The sequence below is a fragment of the Pristiophorus japonicus genome, chromosome 23 (assembly GCF_044704955.1).
Source record: "Pristiophorus japonicus isolate sPriJap1 chromosome 23, sPriJap1.hap1, whole genome shotgun sequence".
NCBI classification, from domain to species: domain Eukaryota; kingdom Metazoa; phylum Chordata; class Chondrichthyes; family Pristiophoridae; genus Pristiophorus; species Pristiophorus japonicus.
The window spans coordinates 3,200,357-3,218,561 of record NC_091999.1 but is presented as its reverse complement, the minus strand read 5'-3'; the positions used below and the strand labels follow the sequence as shown (position 1 = coordinate 3,218,561).

Below are 18,205 nucleotides of genomic sequence, written 5' to 3'. Positions count from 1 at the left end.
TTATCCACTTTGGTGGTAAAAACAGAGAGACGGACTATTATCTGAATGGTGACAGATTAGGAAAAGGGGAGGTGCAAAGAGACCTGGGTGTCATGGTACATCAGTCATTGAAGGTTGGCATGCAGGTGCAGCAGGCGGTTAAGAAAGCAAATGGCATGTTGGCCTTCATAGCAAGGGGATTTGAGTACAGGGGCAGGGAGGTGTTGCTACAGTTGTACAGGGCATTGGTGAGGCCACACCTGGAGTATTGTGTACAGTTTTGGTCTCCTCACCTGAGGAAGGACATTCTTGCTATTGAGGGAGTGCAGCGAAGGTTTACCAGACTGATTCCCGGGATGGCGGGACTGACCTATCAAGAAAGACTGGATCAACTGGGCTTGTATTCACTGGAGTTCAGAAGAATGAGAGGGGACCTCATAGAAACATATAAAATTCTGACGGGGTTAGACAGGTTAGATGCAGGAAGAATGTTCCCAATGTTGGGGAAGTCCAGAACCAGAGGTCACAGTCTAAGGATAAGGGGTAAGCCATTTAGGACCGAGATGCGGAGGAACTTCTTCACCCAGAGAGTGGTGAACCTGTGGAATTCTCTACCACAGAAAGTTGTTGAGGCCAATTCACTAAATATATTCAAAAAGGAGTTAGATGAGGTCCTTACTACTAGGGGGATCAAGGGGTATGGCGAGAAAGCAGGAATGGGGTACTGAAGTTGAATGTTCAGCCATGAACTCATTGAATGGCGGTGCAGGCTAGAAGGGCCGAATGGCCTACTCCTGCACCTATTTTCTATGTTTCTATGTTTCTATGACCTTAGTCCATTTATTGCAGCTCCTGAGTGAGGTGTGCTCCCTTTTATACCTGCTTACCTGCAGTGTGCAGGTGACTCCCAGGTCTCCACCAGTTGCACCCTCTGGTGGTACAGGCATAGTGTATACAGTGTGAAGGTACATCCAATAGTCTTATGTAACTGTACATTGAGTGTACAGGGTATATACTTATGTTATACATACACAACAGCACTCTCCCCTAAGTCTTGTGCCACTGGCCTTTGCACTGTGTGCTCTGGCCCTAGACTTGAGTGCCCAAAGCCCGTGCACCAGCAGTGTGATCATGCAACAACAACAACAGTATAACAGCATAATCCAGAACATCATAATAATCCAACATAAAACATAGAATGCATCCAGCATCAATGACGTAATGCAGCAACCCCTGCCCCACTATTTTTTACCACCGGCTTTTGACCCCCTTCCCCCTTGCCACCCTCCCTTGCTTGCAGCTCCTAACCCAAGTGGTACCAAGATGGCGTGCAGCAATGTCCGTGGGTGGCAGGGTCTGAGGCGGACCGCCGCCTGTCCGCACCTGCTCGCGGCGATTATGTGACTTCCTGGCCTGCAAAGATGAAAATGGGAATGGTTACAAGACGGTCCGTCTGCTTTTGTGGCACAGACAGCTACCAAAGCACTTATACCATACCAAAAAAAAAAGGGGACAAGTCCGACTGCGGCAACTACAGGGGAATCTCCCTGTTATCAGCCCCTGGGAAAGTCGTCGCTAGAGTCCTCCTCAATCGTCTTCCCCCTGTGGCTGAGGAGCTCCTCCCGGAGTCACAGTGCGGATTTCGTCCCCTACGGAGCACAACGGACATGATATTTGCAGCGCGATAGTTGCAGGAAAAATGCAGTGAGCAGTGCCAGCCCTTATACATGGCCTTCTTCGACCTTACAAAGGCCTTTGACACTGTAAACCGCGAGGGTCTATGGAGCGTCCTCCTCCGTTTCGGATGCCCCCAAAAGTTCATCACCATCCTCCGCCTGCTCCACGATGACATGCAGGCCGTGATCCTTACCAACGGATCCATTACAGACCCAATCCACGTCCGGACCGGGGTCAAACGGGGCTGCGTCATCGCTCCAACCCTCTTCTCAATCTTCCTCGCCGCCATGCTCCACCTCACAGTCAACAAGCTCCCCGCTGGAGTGGAACTAAACTACAGAACCAGTGGGAACCTGTTCAATCTTCGTTATCTCCAGATCAGGTCCAGGACCACCCCAACTGTTATGTATGTAATAACTCGATAAGACTGAATACTGTAAACTAACACAGGTACAAATCTGGCTCTGCTTTATTAGGGCCCAAAGTGATTACATTACATGATGGCTTGCCTTTTATACCTGGACCACACACACGTGCGCACAGGTCAATAACCTCTGACAGTGGCGCCACCTGGTGGCTAGTAACCCCAAGCATACATACATGGCAAAATCCCCCTTTAAGATATTAGTGACGATCTTTTTACAAATTGAGACAGTCCAGGACTTTCCGTTCCCGAGTTGATCGTCTCAGTTTAACTCCAGCCCTGGGTGAGCGTTCTGAGTCAGTTATGACTAGGGGCTGGGTAGCCGATCTGATGGGAGTGGCAATGACCATGTCAGGGATTGAAAGTCCAGATTCACTGATGACAGCGGAGTCCTCTGATGACTGAGGGTAGGTTGGTTGGTCACTGATTGTGTCTTCCTCACACTGTTCCGGTTCATCCGTGTGCTGCAGCTTTATCTGATCGACATGTTTCCTGCATGTTTGCCCATTCTTGAGCTTAACGATAAACACTCTGTTACCCTCCTTGGCCGTAATAGTACTGACATAGAAACATAGAAAATAGGTGCAGGAGCAGGCCATTCAGCCCTTCTAGCCTGCACCACTATTCAATGAGTTCATGGCTGAACATGAAACTTCAGTACCCCATTCCTGCTTTCTCGCCTTACCCTTTGATCCCCCGAGTAGTAAGGACTTCATCTAACTCCCTTTTGAATATATTTAGTGAATTGGCCTCAACTACTTTCTGTGGTAGAGAATTCCACAGGTTCACCACTCTCTGGGTGAAGAAGTTTCTCCTCATCTCGGTCCTAAATGGCTTACCCCTTATCCTTAGACTGTGACCCCTGGTTCTGGACTTCCCCAACATTGGGAACATTCTTCCTGCATCTAACCTGTCTAACCCCGTCAGAATTTTAAACGTTTCTATGAGGTCCCCTCTCATTCTTCTGAACTCCAGTGAATACAAGCCCAGTTGATCCAGTCTTTCTTGATAGGTCAGTCCCGCCATCCCGGGAATCAGTCTGGTGAACCTTCGCTGCACTCCCTCAATAGCAAGAATGTCCTTCCTCAAGTTAGGAGACCAAAACTGTACACAATACTCCAGGTGTGGCCTCACCAAGGCCCTGTACAACTGTAGCAACACCTCCCTGCCCCTGTACTCAAATCCCCTCGCTATGAAGGCCAACATGCCATTTGCTTTCTTAACCGCCTGCTGTACCTGCATGCCAACCTTCAATGACTGATGTACCATGACACCCAGTTCTCGTTGCACCTTCCCTTTTCCTAATCTGTCACCATTCAGATAATAGTCTGTCTCTCTGTTTTTACCACCAAAGTGGATAACCTCACATTTATCCACATTATACTTCATCTGCCATTCATTTGCCCACTCACCTAACCTATCCAAGTCACTCTGCAGCCTCATAGCATCCTCCTCGTAGCTCACACTGCCACCCAACTTAGTGTCATCCGCAAATTTGGACATACTACATTTAATCCCCTCGTCTAAATCATTAATGTACAGTGTAAACAGCTGGGGCCCCAGCACAGAACCTTGCGATACCTCACTAGTCACTGCCTGCCATTTTGAAAAGTACCCATTTACTCCTACTCTTTGCTTCCTGTCTGACAACCAGTTCTCAATCCACGTCAGCACACTACCCCCAATCCCATGTGCTTTAACTTTGCACATTAATCTCTTGTGTGGGACCTTGTCGAAAGCCTTCTGAAAGTCCAAATATACCACATCAACTGGTTCTCCTTTGTCCACTTTACTGGAAACATCCTCAAAAAATTCCAGAAGATTTGTCAAGCATGATTTCCCTTTCACAAATCCATGCTGACTTGGACCTATCATGTCACCATTTTCCAAATGCGCTGCTATGACATCCTTAATAATTGATTCCATCATTTTACCCACTACTGAGGTCAGGCTGACCGGTCTATAATTCCCTGTTTTCTCTCTCCCTCCTTTTTTAAACTTGGGACCTTGACCATAATTCAGTATATACACAGGATCGTTAACAGAAATGTCGCGTGACACAGCAGCGCGATCACGATACCACTGCTGACTTTGACGTCTGTATTCAACATGATGGTTCAAGTCAGGATTGGCAAGAGAGAGCTTGGTCTTGAGACCTCTCTTCATCAATAGTTCAGCAGGGGGGACCCCGGTAAGCGTGTGGGATCTTGTCCTGTAACTAAGCAATATGCGTCACAAGCGAGTCTGCAGTGAACCTTGAGTTACACGTTTCATACTCTGATGGTTTGGACAGCACGCTCTGCTTGACCATTAGAAGCAGGTTTGAATGGTGCTGACCTCACATGTTTGATACCATTGAGTTTCATGAACTCTTGAAACTCCAGACTAGTGAAGCAAGGTCAGTTGTCGCTTGCAAACATGTCACGAAGGCTCTCAATGGTAGCTGTGGATGTACTGGATGACATGATTATACACTCTATCCACTTGGAATATGCATCCACCACAACTAAAAACATCTTTCGCAGGAAGGGACCTGCAAAGTCGATGTGGATCCTGGACCAAGGTTTAGATGGCCACGACCACAGACTCAGCGACGATTCCACTGGTGCTTTACTAAGCTGCATAAAAGTGTTGCACTAATGCACACATGATTCCAGATCAGAGTCAATTCCAGGCCACCATACGTGTGACCTGGCAATGGCTTTCATCATGACAATACTGGGATGAGTGCTATGTAGATCATGTATAAATTTCTCTCTGCCTCTCTTAGGCATTACCCCACAGTAAACAATCTGACTGAATGGATAGTTCGTCTTTGCGATGGTTGTAAGGTTTGGTCTCATCACCCATTTGCTAGGATATGGCAGACCAATCACCACTAAGGACACAACGTTTCACAACCAATAATATCGGGTTCTGGCTGGTCCAGGTCTTAACTTGTTGAGCCGTGACAGGGGTTCCTTCACTTTCAAAAGCATCCATGGCTAACAGTAGGTCTGCAGGTTGTGGCGTCTCCACCTCCGGTGTGGGCAACGGCAGACGGCTCAGTGCATCGGCACAGTTCTCGGTGCCAGGTCTATGGCGAATGACATAATCATAAGCAGATAATGTCAGCGCCCATCTCTGGATGCGGGACGATGCATTGGTATTGATACCTTTGTTTTCCGAAAACAATGAAATGAGTGGCTTGTGATCTGTTTCCAGTTCAAACCGAAGACCAAATAGGTACTGATGCATCTTTTTAACCCCATACACACAGGCTAATGCTTCTTTTTCTACCATGCTGTAGGCTCTTTCTGCCTTAGACAAACTTTTAGAAGCATACGCAACAGGTTGTAGTTTACCCGACTCATTAGCTTGTTGGAACACCGAACCAACTCCATATGACGAAGCATCACAGGCCAATACTAAACATTTACATGGGTCATAATGTACCAGCAGCTTATTTGAGCAAAGCAGATTAATGGCTTTCTCAAAAGCTCTGTCTTGAGACGCACCCCACACCCAGTTGTCGCCTTTTCTTAGCAGCATGTGCAGTGGTTCTAATAAGGTGCTCAATTTAGGTAGGAACTTACCGAAGTAGTTGAGTAGACCCAGGAACGAATGCAGCTCCGTCACATTCTGCAGCTTGGGTGCATTCTTGATAGCCTTGGTTTTCACGTTCGTGGGCCTGATGCCATCAGCAGCAATTTTCCTCCCAGGAATTCGACCTCTGATGCCATGAAGACGCACTTCAAGCATTTCAGTCTGAGTCCCACTTTGTTCAGACGATGTAGAACCTCTTCCAGGTTGTTCAGATGTTCCTCGGAGGCACGACCTGTGACCAGGATGCCATCTTGGAGCACGACGGTTCTGGGGACGGGCTTCAGTAGACTCTCCATGTTCCTCTGAAATATTGCTGCAGCCGAGTGAATTCCAAAAGGGCACCTGTGATAAATAAACAGTCCTTTATGCGTGTTAATGCACGTAAGTCTCTTCGATGTCGCGACCTGCTCCCGTGCCATGTAGGCCAACGTCAGGTCCAGTTTGGTGAACGACTTCTCCCTCCACAGCTAGTGTTGCAAACAAGTCATCAGTCTTCGGTAACGGGTACTGATCCTGTTTCGAAACCCTGTTGATCGTAGCCTTGTAGTCTCCACAGATTCTGACTGTGCCATCACTTTTCAGCACAGGAACAATGGGGCTGGCCCTTTCATTAAATTCAACCGGTGATATGATCCCTTCACGCTGGAGTCTGTCCAGTTCGATTTCGACCTTCTCCCTCATCATATACGGAACTGCCCGAGCTTTGTGATGGACGGGTCTTGCATCTGAGTCCACGTAGATCTGCACCTTGACTCCCGTGAAGTTACCGATGTCTGGTTCGAACAGCAAGGGGAACTTGCTCAGTACTTGGGCACATGTATCTTTCTCCGACGACAATGCCTTGATGTCATTCCAATCGCATCTGATTTTTTTCAAGCCAGTTCCTGCCGAACAGCGTTGGGCCATTGCCTGGGACAATACATAGCGGTAACTCATGAACCACACCATCATATGACACTTTAATTGTGGCACTGCCAATCACCATTATGAGATCTTTGGTGTACGTGCGCAACTTGGCATTGACTGGACTCAGCCTGGGCCTCACAGCCTTAGTATCCCACAGCTTGTTGAATGCCCTCTGGATCATTATCGATTGACTCGCCCCCATGTCCAGTTCCATCGATACCGGCACCCCATTAAATTTCATGTTGTCATTATCGGTTTGCTCTTATTTAGGAACGAGTACAGTCCATACACTTCCTCCTCTGGTATCTCGGATTGCCTATCCGGATCCACGCTAGTCTGACTCTCATCCTCCACGTGGCGTGTCGCAGCACGCTTGCTCATCTGCGGACACTTGCGCAGGAGATGCCCCACCCTCAGACAGCCTTTGCAACTATATTGCTTAAATCGGCACTGCTGGTGCCGGTGATTTTCCCCACAACATCAGCACGGAGAAATCATATGCATTCCCGTTGGTGAACTTTGGGCAGCCACAGGTTTCGCGTACGCAGTCGGGTAGGCCCTGCCATATGCCGCTCTGCCGAACATCGAATCAATCATATTTACAGTACTTGCCGAGTTTCAACTTTTCACTGATATCTGCTTTAGACTTCTATCTGTCGTCATGCATGACTAAGCGATTGTGATAGCCCTGTTCAAGTCCAACATCTCCACCGCCAGTAGTTTACGCAGGATCACCTCGTGGTTGATGCCGATTACAAAGAAGTCCCGCAACATGTCTGCCAACACAGCCCCGAACTTACACGGTCCCGCTAGACGTCTCAGGTCGGCAACGAATTCTGCCGCATTCTGGCCCTCTGAGCGAACGTGCGTATAAAGTCTGTATCTTGAGATGATGATGCCTTCGTCTGGCTTAAAATGGTCCTGTACCAGTGTACACAATTCTTCATACGTCTTCTCTATTGGACTCACAGGCAGGAGTAGATTCTTTATCAGACCATCAATTTTTGGACCACAAACCGTGAGAAACCGTGAGGATCTGCGTCGCCAACCTCCTCCATTTTGTTGGCCACGAGGAGCTGGCTCAAACGGCTCACAAAGTCTGCCCAATCTTCTCCTTCCACAAATCGCTCCAACAATCCAATTGTGCTCATTTTTGCATGCAAAGGTTCTTGTTGAATCGTCACCAAATGTTGTGTACGCAATAGACTGAGTACTGTTTAACTCCAAGAGGTATGACCTTGGCTCTGCTTTATTAAAGCCCAAAGTGACTAATTTATAAAATGGCTGGCCTTCAACAGTGATGCCATCTAGTGGCTAGTGATCCCAAAAGTGCATACATGACAACAAATGTACTGTTTAAACCAACACTGACGAGGCCGATGATTGCCCCCACAACACCAACACGGTGAAATTGTATTCATTCCCGTTGGCGGATTTTGAGCAGCCACAGGTTTTGCGTACACAGTCGGGTAGGCCCTGCCATATGCAGCTCTGCCAAATGACGATACAATCTTGTTTACAGTACTTGCCGAGTTGCGATTTTTCGATGATATCTGCTTTTAAGTTTTTGTCCGTCGTCAGGCAATCGTGATGGCCTTGCTCAAATCCAGCATCTCCGCCACCAGTAGCTTAGGCAGGATCACCTCATGGTTGATGCCGATTACAAAGAAGTCCCGCAAGGTGTCTCCCAACGCTTTTTCGAACTTACATGGTCCAGCTAGACATCCTAGGTCGGCAATGAATTCCGACACATCCTGACCCTCAGAACGAACGTGCTTGTAGATCGATATCGTGAGAACCTTCTACTGGTTTGAGATGGTCACGTACCAGAGCACACAATTCCTCATAGTCCTTGTCCATTGGACTTGCAGGCGAGAGAAGATTCTTTATGAGTCCATAGATTTTCGGACCGCAAACCATGAGGACGACCGCCCTGCGCCTAACTGCGTCAGTGGGTTCCTCCATTTTGTTGGCCACGAAGTACTGGTCCAGGCGAGCTATAAAATCTGGCCAGTCCTCTCCCTCCACGAATCTCTCCAGAATTCCAATTGTGCTCATTTCTGTATGCAACGGTTCTTAAGTTACCTCGTCACCAAATGTTATGTATGTAATAACGCGATAGAGTGAATACTGTAAACTCACACAGGAACAAACCTCGCTCTACTTTATTAGGGCCCAAAGTGATTACATTACATGATGGCTTGCCTTTTATACTTGGGCTGCACACATGTGCGTACAGCCCAATGACATCCGGCAGTGGCACTACCTGGTGGCTAGTAACCCCAAGCATACATACATGACACCAACCTCTGTCGTCGAGCTACAGTACGCAGACAACACATGCGTCTGTCCAGGACAATAGTCAACGTATTTACTGAGGCGTACGAAAGCACGGGCCTTATGCTAAACATCCGTAAGACAAAGGTCCTCCACTAGCCTGTCCTCACCGCACAGCACTGACCCCCAGTCATCAAGATCTACGGCATGGCCCTGGACAACGTGGACCATTTCCCATACCTCGGGAGCCTCTTATCAACAAGAGCAGACATTGACAACGAGAATCAACACCGCTTCCAGTGCGCCAGTGCAGACTTCGGCCGCCTGAGGAAAAGAGTGTTTGAAGACCAGGTCCTCAAATCTGCCAACAAGCTCATGGTCTACAGGGCTGTAGTAATACCCACCCTCCTGTATGGCTCAGAGACATGGACCATGTACAATAGACACCTCAAGTCGCTGGAGAAATACCACCAACGATGTCTCCGCAATATCCCATAAATCCCCTGGGAGGACAGATGCACCAACATTAGTGTCCTCGACCAGGCCAACATCCCCAGCATTGAAGCACTGACTACACTTGGTCAGCTCCGCTGGGCAGGCTACATTGTTCGCATGCCAGACACGAGACTCCCAAAGCAAGCGCTCTACTCGGAACTGCTTCACGGCAAGCGAGCCAAAGGTGGGCAGAGGAAATGTTACAAGGACACCCTCAAAGCCTCCCTGATAAAGTGCAGCATCCCCACCGACAAGATCCTGGCCAAAGACCAGTCCGCCCTAAGTGGAGGAAGTGCATCCGGGAGGGCGCTGAGCACCTCGAGTCTTGTCGCCGAGAGCATGCAGAAATCAAGCGCAGGCAGTGGAAGGAGCGTGCGGCAAACCAGTCCCTCCCACCCTTTCCCTCAATGACTATCTGTCCCACCTGTGACAGAGACTGTGGCTCTTGTATTGGACTGTTCAGCCACCTAAGGACTCATTTTAAGAGTGGAAGCAAGTCTTCCTCGATTCCGAGGGACTGCCTATGATGATGATGATGATACACCATACTGTGTGAATGTAATACAGTCCTGTTTAATGGCCTTGGAAGTTGCATGTGGTTCATCAGGAGGATATCAAAGTGCGGAGACATCTTATGAGATCTCAGAAAGCAATCTTAATAATGTGTAAAGATCATCAATGGCAAATAGGGTGCCGACCTAAGCCGACCTATGTGTCATGCATTTTAGGAGGCAACCCACAGAGTGCTGAGAGGCACGAACACCATGAGAACAAATAGTGTGTCAAATTTATAATTCAAGTACTGAAGGAGTGCATGAATTAAAATTGTACTCACTCTGACCACCCTTGTCAGATCATCACATTTTTTTCTGCACTGTGTTCCACTCCTGACCACAGTATCTGAGGCAGAGACCTCCTCAGCAATTTGCCTCCAGATCCTCTTAAATATGGATGGCAGTGATCTGGACCCACCCCTATCATGCACCTCCGGCCATCTTCCCTCTACAGTTCCCACTAGAACTTCGTTAGCCTCCTGGCTGAATCACGAGCTGTCTTGCCTCCTCGTCCTCCCATCATGAAAATCCCAAAGTAAAATGGCTGATTCAGCCCCGGGTGCTCTGCGCATGCGCGAGGCTGCACCCTGCATTAGCGTTTGATATCAGACAGCACACCAGAAGCGCGGGAGGAATAAAAATTTTTTTTTGCGCATGCGCAGAACGGCCGATTTTGTTTTTTTAGCACCGAAACTTTCGGCTCTGGCACACAAAGTTGGCGGTGCAATGCCAGAGTTAGCGTTAACACTGCTCGTGAACTTTCATTCGGCGAAAGTTGCGAGCTGTGGCGTTAATGCTAACCCGGAAATGGGCGAAATCGCAAAAAGCCAAAAATCCAGCTCCTATAGGTCTATATTCGCTGGAGTTTAGAAGAATGAGAGGTGATCTCATTGAAACATTCAACATTCTTACAGGGCTTGACAGGGTAGATGCAGGGAGGGTGTTTCCCCCCCGGGCTGGGGAGTCTAGAACCAGGGGGTCACACAGTCTCAGAATAAGTGGTTGGCCATTTAGGGCTGAGATGAGGAGAAACTTCTTCACTCAGAGGGTGGTGAATCTTTGGAATTCTCTGCCCCAGAGGGCTGTGGAGGCTCAGTCTTTGAGTATATTCAAGACAGAGACCGATAGATTTTTGGATATTAAGGGAATAAAGGGATATGGGGACAGTGCAGGAAAGTGGAGTTGAGGTCGAAGATCAGCCACCATCTTATTGAATGGCGGAGCAGGCTCGAGGGGCCGAATGGCCGACTCCAGCTCCTATTTCTTATGTGCTTATCTGCTGGTTATGGCCAGGACACTGGGTTAGTTTCAAAAGCACCTTGGAGATGGGATGGTTGAGAGAGCCAGCAGTATCCTCTGGAATTCAGTGTCACCGGTCTCTCCCATAAGCGGACCCCGCGTCATCCCTATGATCAGAAGCTTACCCTTACAACCCACATCGCGAATTCCCTCGGGGATTCTCCCGTTTGGCCGCCGCAACTTCGGTAGGAGGATCGGGATAGGCGCGTAAAGTTACGACGGCCGATCGGGAGTACCCACTCCTTCGAGGGAATTCCTTATGTTATCTGGTCGTGCCATAGTGTGACCTGATGGGGCAATAACAATGAAATCCATCGCCTTGTGAACTGGATACTGTAATCTTCCATGTGCCTTTCTCTAATCGCGTGTACAGCAGAGAAACAGGCTACTTATGCTCCACAGCCTACGTTCATTTCTCCCTATCAACATATCCTTCCACCAAATTGATGCAAGTTTTGCTATTTAACAATAGACTTCCAGTATTATTTTAAATAAGGACAAAACAGAAGGCCCTGAAGAGATTGACTAGAATGTTTCCAGGGATGAGGGTCTTCAGTTACGTGGATAGACTGGAGAAGCCGGACTTGTTCTCCGTAAAGCAGGGGATTTGATTGAGGTGTTTAAAACCATGGAGAATTTAGATAGAGTTTCCAGTGGCTGAAGGGTCGATAACCAGAGGACACTGATGGAAGGTGATTGGCATAAGAACCAGGGATGACATGAGGAAAAACATTTTTACACAACGAACATAAGAAATAGGAGCAGGAGTAGGCCATACGGCCCCTCGAGCCTGCTCCGCCATTTAATACGATCATGGCTGATCTGATCATGGACTCAGGTCCACTTCCCTGCCTACCCGCTTATCCCCTTATCGGTTAAGAAACTGTCGATCTCTGTCTTAAATTTATTCAATGACCCAGCCTCCACAGCTCTCTGAGGCAGCGAATTCCACAGACTTACAACCCTCTAAGAGAAGAAATTCCTCCTCATCTAAGGTTTAAATGGGCGGCCCCTTATTCTAAGATTATGCCCCCTAGTTCTAATCTCCCTCATCAGTGGAAACATCCTCTCTGCAACCACCTTGTCAAGCCCCCTCATAATCTGATACGTTTGGATAACATTACCTCTCATTCTTCTGAACTCCAATGAGTAGAGGCGCAACCTATTTCAGCCTATCCTCATAAGTCAACCCCCTCATCCCCGGAATCAACCGAGTGAACCTTCTCTGAACAGCCTCCAAAGAAAGTATATCCTTTCGTAAATATGGAAAACAAAACTGTACGCAGTATTCCAGGTGAGGCCTCACCAAGGGCTAGATTTTACACTTTTGTGCAGATCGCCCAAAAATGGGTGTTATTTTTCCGGCGTGGACGGTAAAAATGGGTTTTCAGATCACCGGCTTGTCGCCCATTCTCAAAGCCCCTAATCTCCATTTTTGAAATTGGCCGTTGCCGTGAACGATATGAAATGGGCGTTAGCAATAAATCTCTCTGACATAGAAACATAGAAAATAGATGCAGGAGTAGGCCATTCTGCCCTTCGAGCCTGCACCGCCATTCAACAAGATCATGGCTGATCACCCACCCCAGCATCCCCCCCTCCTCCCACGCCCCCCGACCCCCCCAGCCGCAAGGACCACATCCAACTCCCTCCCGAACACATCCAATGAACCGGCATCAACAACTCTCCGCGGCAGGGAACCCCACAGGCCAACAACTCCCCGAGTGAAGAGGTCTCTCCCAATCCCAGCTCCCAAACAGCCCACTTCCCATCCCAAGAGCGTGCCCCCCGACCCCCCCCCTTCCCCCCCAGCTCCGGACCCACCCAACACCGGGAACACTCCCCCCGCACCTAACCCGCCCCGTCCCGTCAGAAACCTTCCCAAATGCCGAACACCCCCGGATGTCGAGCCCCCCCCCCAGCCCCGGCCACCCGGAGCCACGCCCCCGCGACGCCAACCACACCACATCCACCAACCGCCGTCTGCGCAGTCAACCCGTCCACCCCACTCCGAACACTCCCCGCACCGAGGCACAGAGCCCCCAGGCCCGCCCCTCCAACACACTTCGCCCCCTCCCAGACCTCCGCTGCAATGTGGCCCCTCCTGTCCCCTGCCCTGGGTTTCTCCGCCCCCCCACCTCCACCACTCTCCCCTCCATCCCCCGCCCCCCGTCTCCCCTCAACTTCCCTCTGCCTCCCCGCACAGGCTCCCATCTTGGGGGCGGTAACCTTCTGGGGCCGGGAATTTTAGCCCCCAGCGTGGAAGTCCTGCTCCCGCCGCAGAATTGGCTTATCACTCCTCAATGGAAGCGGAGTGCAATTTCCCATACTCCACTTCCTTTGGGGGCAGTTACCAGGGCACGACTGGATGCTCCTGTGACACTTTGAACTGGTGCTCTCCACTCTCTCTCCTATCACAGTTGGAGCTGGTGCTTTCCACTCTCTGTCCTGTGACAGTTTTGACCTTATGCCGTAAAGTGTCATCATCCTTAGCAATGGTATGGCGATGCTCGATTCCCGCAATGTAGGAGGTCAAGGGTCATCATGATATGCACATGAGAGGAGACAGAGAGGGAGCTGAAAGGGAGTTAAGGCGTGTGTGGGTGTGGTGTGGCTGCTTTGAGAGGAAGGAGGGAGAGTTTTGAGCTTTATAGCAAATTAGGAAAAAAGATTAGCTGTTACCAGCCAGATATTTGCCTGAATTTGGTGCCTATAATGGAGGGAGAGGAGGAGGCTGTGGAGGCTGATGCTGGCAAGAAGTGAGCTGGGAGAGAAGCACATTGGAGGGCACAAAAGAGCGAGGAGTTTCTCGGACGAGGCAAATTTCTCCCTCCTGCAGGAGGTCGAGTTACGCTGGGGTGATTTGATACAGGGGGGTCGTGGGAAGCCCACCCCACAGGCTTATCAGAAGATATGGGCCGAGATAGCAGAGGTGGTCTCGTCAGTGACCAACGAGGTACGTGAGGGCAATAGTAAGGAAAGACATTGGCTTGGATGATGTGGAATCGGTATGGATGGAGCTGCGGAATACCAAAGGGCAGAAAATGATGGTGGGAGTTGTGTACAGACCACCAAACAGTAGTAGTGAGGTTGGGGACAGCATCAAACAAGAAATAAGGGATGTGTGCAATAAAGGTACAGCAGTTATCATGGGCAACTTTAATTTACATATAGATTGGGCTAACCAAACTGGTAGCAATGCGTTGGAGGAGGATTTCCTGGAGTGTATTAGGGATGGTTTTCTTGACCAATATGTCGAGGAACCAACTAGAGAGCAGGCCATCCTAGACTGGGTGATGTGTTTTGAGAAGGGACCAATTAGCAATCTTGTTGTGCGAGGTCCCTTAGGGATGAGTGACCATAATATGGTAGAATTCTTTATTAAGATGGAGCGTGACACAGTTAATTCAGAAACTAGGGTCCTGAACTTAAGGAAAGCTAACTTCGACGGCATGAGGCACGAATTGGCTAGAATAGACTGGCAAATGATACTTAAAGAGTTGACGGTGGATAGGCAATGGCAAACATTTATAGATCACATGGATGAACTTCAACAGTTGTACATCCCTGTCTGGAGTAAAAATAAAACAGTGAAGATGGCTCAACCATGGCTAACAAGGGAAATTAAGGATAGTGTTAGATCCAAGGAAGAGGCATATAAATTGGCCAGAAAAAGCAGCAAACCTGAGAACTGGGAGAAATTTATAATTCAGCAAAGGAGGACAAAGGGTTTAATTAGGAGGGGGAAAATAGAGTACAAGAGGAAGCTTGCTGGGAACATAAAAACTGACTGCAAAAGCTTCTATAGATATGTGAAGAGAAAGAGATTAGTGAAGACAAACGTAGGTCCCTTGCAGTCGGACTCAGGTGAATTAATAATGGGGAACAAAGAAATGGCAGACCAATTGAACAAATACTTTGGTTCTGTCTTCACGAAGGAAGACACAAATGACCTTCCGGATGTACTAGGGGACCGACGGTCTAGTGAGAAGGAGGAACTATAGGATATCCTTATTAGGCGGGAAATTGTGTTGGGGAAATTGATGGGATTGAAGGCCGATAAATCCCCGGGGCCTGATTGTCTGCATCCCAGAATACTTAAGGAGGTGGCCCTAGAAATAGTGGATGCATTGGTGATCATTTTCCAACAGTCTATCGACTCTGGAACAGTTCCTATGGACTGGAGGGTAACAAATGTAACACCACTTTTTAAAAAAGGAGGGAGAGAGAAAACAGATAATTATAGACCGGTTAGTCTGACATCAGTAGTGGGGAAAATGTTGGAATCAATTATTAAGGATGAAATAGCAGCGCATTTGGAAAGCAGTGACAGGATCGGTCCAAGTCAGCATGGATTTGTGAAAGGGAAATCATGCTTGACAAATCTTCTGGAATTTTTTGAGGATGTAACTAGTAGAGTGGACAAGGGAGAACCAGTGGATGTGGTGTATTTGGACTTTCAAAAGGCTTTTGACAAGGTCTCACACAAGAGATTGGTGTGCAAAATCAAAGCACATGGTACTGGGGGTAATGTACTGGCGTGGATAGAGAATTGGCTGGCAGACAGCAAGCAGAGAGTCGGGATAAACGGGTCCTTTTCGGAATGGGAGGCAGTGACTAGTGGAGTGCCGCAGGGCTCAGTGCTGGAACCGCAGCTATTTACAATTTACATTAATGATTTGGATGAAGGAATTGAGTGTAATATCTCCAAGTTTGCAGATGACACTAAGCTGGGTGGCGGTGTGAGCTGTGAGGAGGATGCTAAGAGGCTGCAGGGTGACTTGGACAGGTTAGGTTAGTGGGCAAATGCATGGCAGATGCAGTATAATGTGGATAAATGTGAGGTTATCCACTTTGGTGGCAAAAACATGAAGGCAGATTATTACCTGAATGGTGGCAGATTAGGAAAAGGGGAGGTGCAACGAGACCTGGATGTCATGGTTCATCAGTCATTGAAAGTTGGCATGCAGATACAGCAGGCGGTGAAGAAGGCAAATGGCATGTTGGCCTTCATAGCTAGGGGATTTGAGTATAGGAGCAGGGAGGTCTTACTGCAGTTGTACAGGGCTTTGGTGAGGCCACACCTGGAATATTGTGTACAGTTTTGGTCTCCTAATCTGAGGAAGGACGTTCTTGCTTTTGAGGGAGTGCAGCGAAGGTTCACCAGACTGATTCCCGGGATGGCTGGACTGACAGATGAGGAGAGACTGGATCAACTGGGTCTTTATACACTATAGTTTAGAAGGATGAGAGGGGATCTCATAGAAACGTATAAGATTCTGACGGGACGGGACAGGTTAGATGCGGGAAGAATGTTCCCGATGTTGGGGAAGTCCAGAACCAGCGTACATAGTCTTAGGATAAGGGGTAGGCCATTTAGGACTGAGATGAGGAGAAACTTCTTCACTCAGAGAGTTGTTAACGTGTGGAATTCCCTGCCACAGAGAGTTGTTGATGCCAGTTCATTGGATATATTCAAGAGGGAGTTAGATATGGCCCTTACGGCTAAAGGGATCAAGGGGTATGGAGAGAAAGCGGGAAAGGGGTACTGAGGTGAATGATCAGCCATGATCTTATTGAATGGTGGTGCAGGCTCGAAGGGCCGAATAGCCTACTCCTGCACCTATTTTCTATGTTTCTACGTAACCAATGCCGTAAGCAATGGAATGACCTTGTTGGATCCGCAAGAGTAAGTATTACATTTATTTACATGTACTTATATATTTATATAATTTGATTTGTAAGAGTCATGAGTGAATATAATCAGATGTGAGGTCTTTCACTTTTACCGGAAATGTTGTACTCAAAGCCTGTGTTCATGCTGTACGTCTTTTGGTAAAGAGTGATAATCATCATAATAATCATGATTACATCTGTCGGTTATGTGTTGTATCAGTCTCTGTGACAGTACCTAGCAATGATATTATGCAATGATCTCATGCCATGTCGTCCTATTACCTTTTACAGAAGAAGCTATCGACAATGAGGTCCATGCAGAGGCGAACGGGTGGGGGACATCACTGACATGGAGGAGCGGGTGCTCGCACTCGTGGGGAAGCACCCCCGGGCAGCCACGCAAGCGGCTGCGGACCCTGAAGTGATGCCACGTGAGAATACACCATTGCGTGATGTAAGGTCAATAGACGCCACACCCACTCATATCCGAACAATAATATATGATAGATGGGTTCTACAATGGTCCTATAAATAATGATGGCCTAATGAAAATCATTGCAATGCAGAATGTGTTGATGGTCATGAAATGTGATGTCCGTGATGATTTTGATAGAGGTGGTGCTTTTGTCATGCATATGCTGTGTGTAGCGCTGGACTCACCTTGTCACCCTAGCACCCCCTTTTCCTCTAATAGCCTCATTTGTGTTTTGCAGCTCAGCCAGCAGCACGGCCCCAGGCAAGACCACAGAGGCCCGAAGGTGGGGGCGCGGGGCCGGACTTGGTGGACCACTGTCGAGGAAATATTTAGCTTAAATTAACTCAGGCGGAGACTTTCAGAACTGCACTTCGAGAGAATTTATCTTAAAAAGCAAGATATATCTCGGAGAGCCTGCTTGGACCGAAACAAGGCAAAACTCTGTCGTACAAGCAAATTGCACTTATCTTTATACAGAAATTGAATACAGAAATAGAAAAAGAATCTTATTCATTAGTCCCGCGAGTACAAAGGTCGTCTCGGGAGGTACACACTCTATCTGTCCTTGCATAGTTTCTCTCTGTTCACAGTCTGATAAGCAAAGTCAAAAGGAGACTCCCTTTTAATACCAGATGGTCACCTAATTGCATCTCTAAGTTTCAAGGCTAAAAAGCGTGTCTATTTTTCTAGTCTTATTATTTCTTTAAGCATAGCAAAAAACAGAATTTAACCCTTCCCTCTAAATTAAGCCAGGTGTTCATAGATTCTTTCTTCCACAATTCCCTCCTTGTTGATCTTTTTATTTTTTAGATCAACACAATTTCCTGTATTCTCTTCTTGAGCAAAAGGGGGTGTATA

General features: G+C 48.1%; 1 long non-coding RNA gene across 1 annotated transcript in view; it reads left to right on the top strand.

Annotated features, from left to right (window-relative positions):
• Positions 1 to 17,851, top strand: part of LOC139235600 (uncharacterized) — a 33,640-nt gene extending 15,789 nt beyond the window's left edge. The window contains exons 2-3 of the long non-coding RNA XR_011588480.1: positions 17,164 to 17,326; positions 17,586 to 17,851. This is a non-coding gene — a long non-coding RNA (uncharacterized lncRNA). The remainder of the gene's footprint in view (positions 1 to 17,163; positions 17,327 to 17,585) is intronic.
• Positions 17,852 to 18,205: the final 354 nt, after the last annotated feature.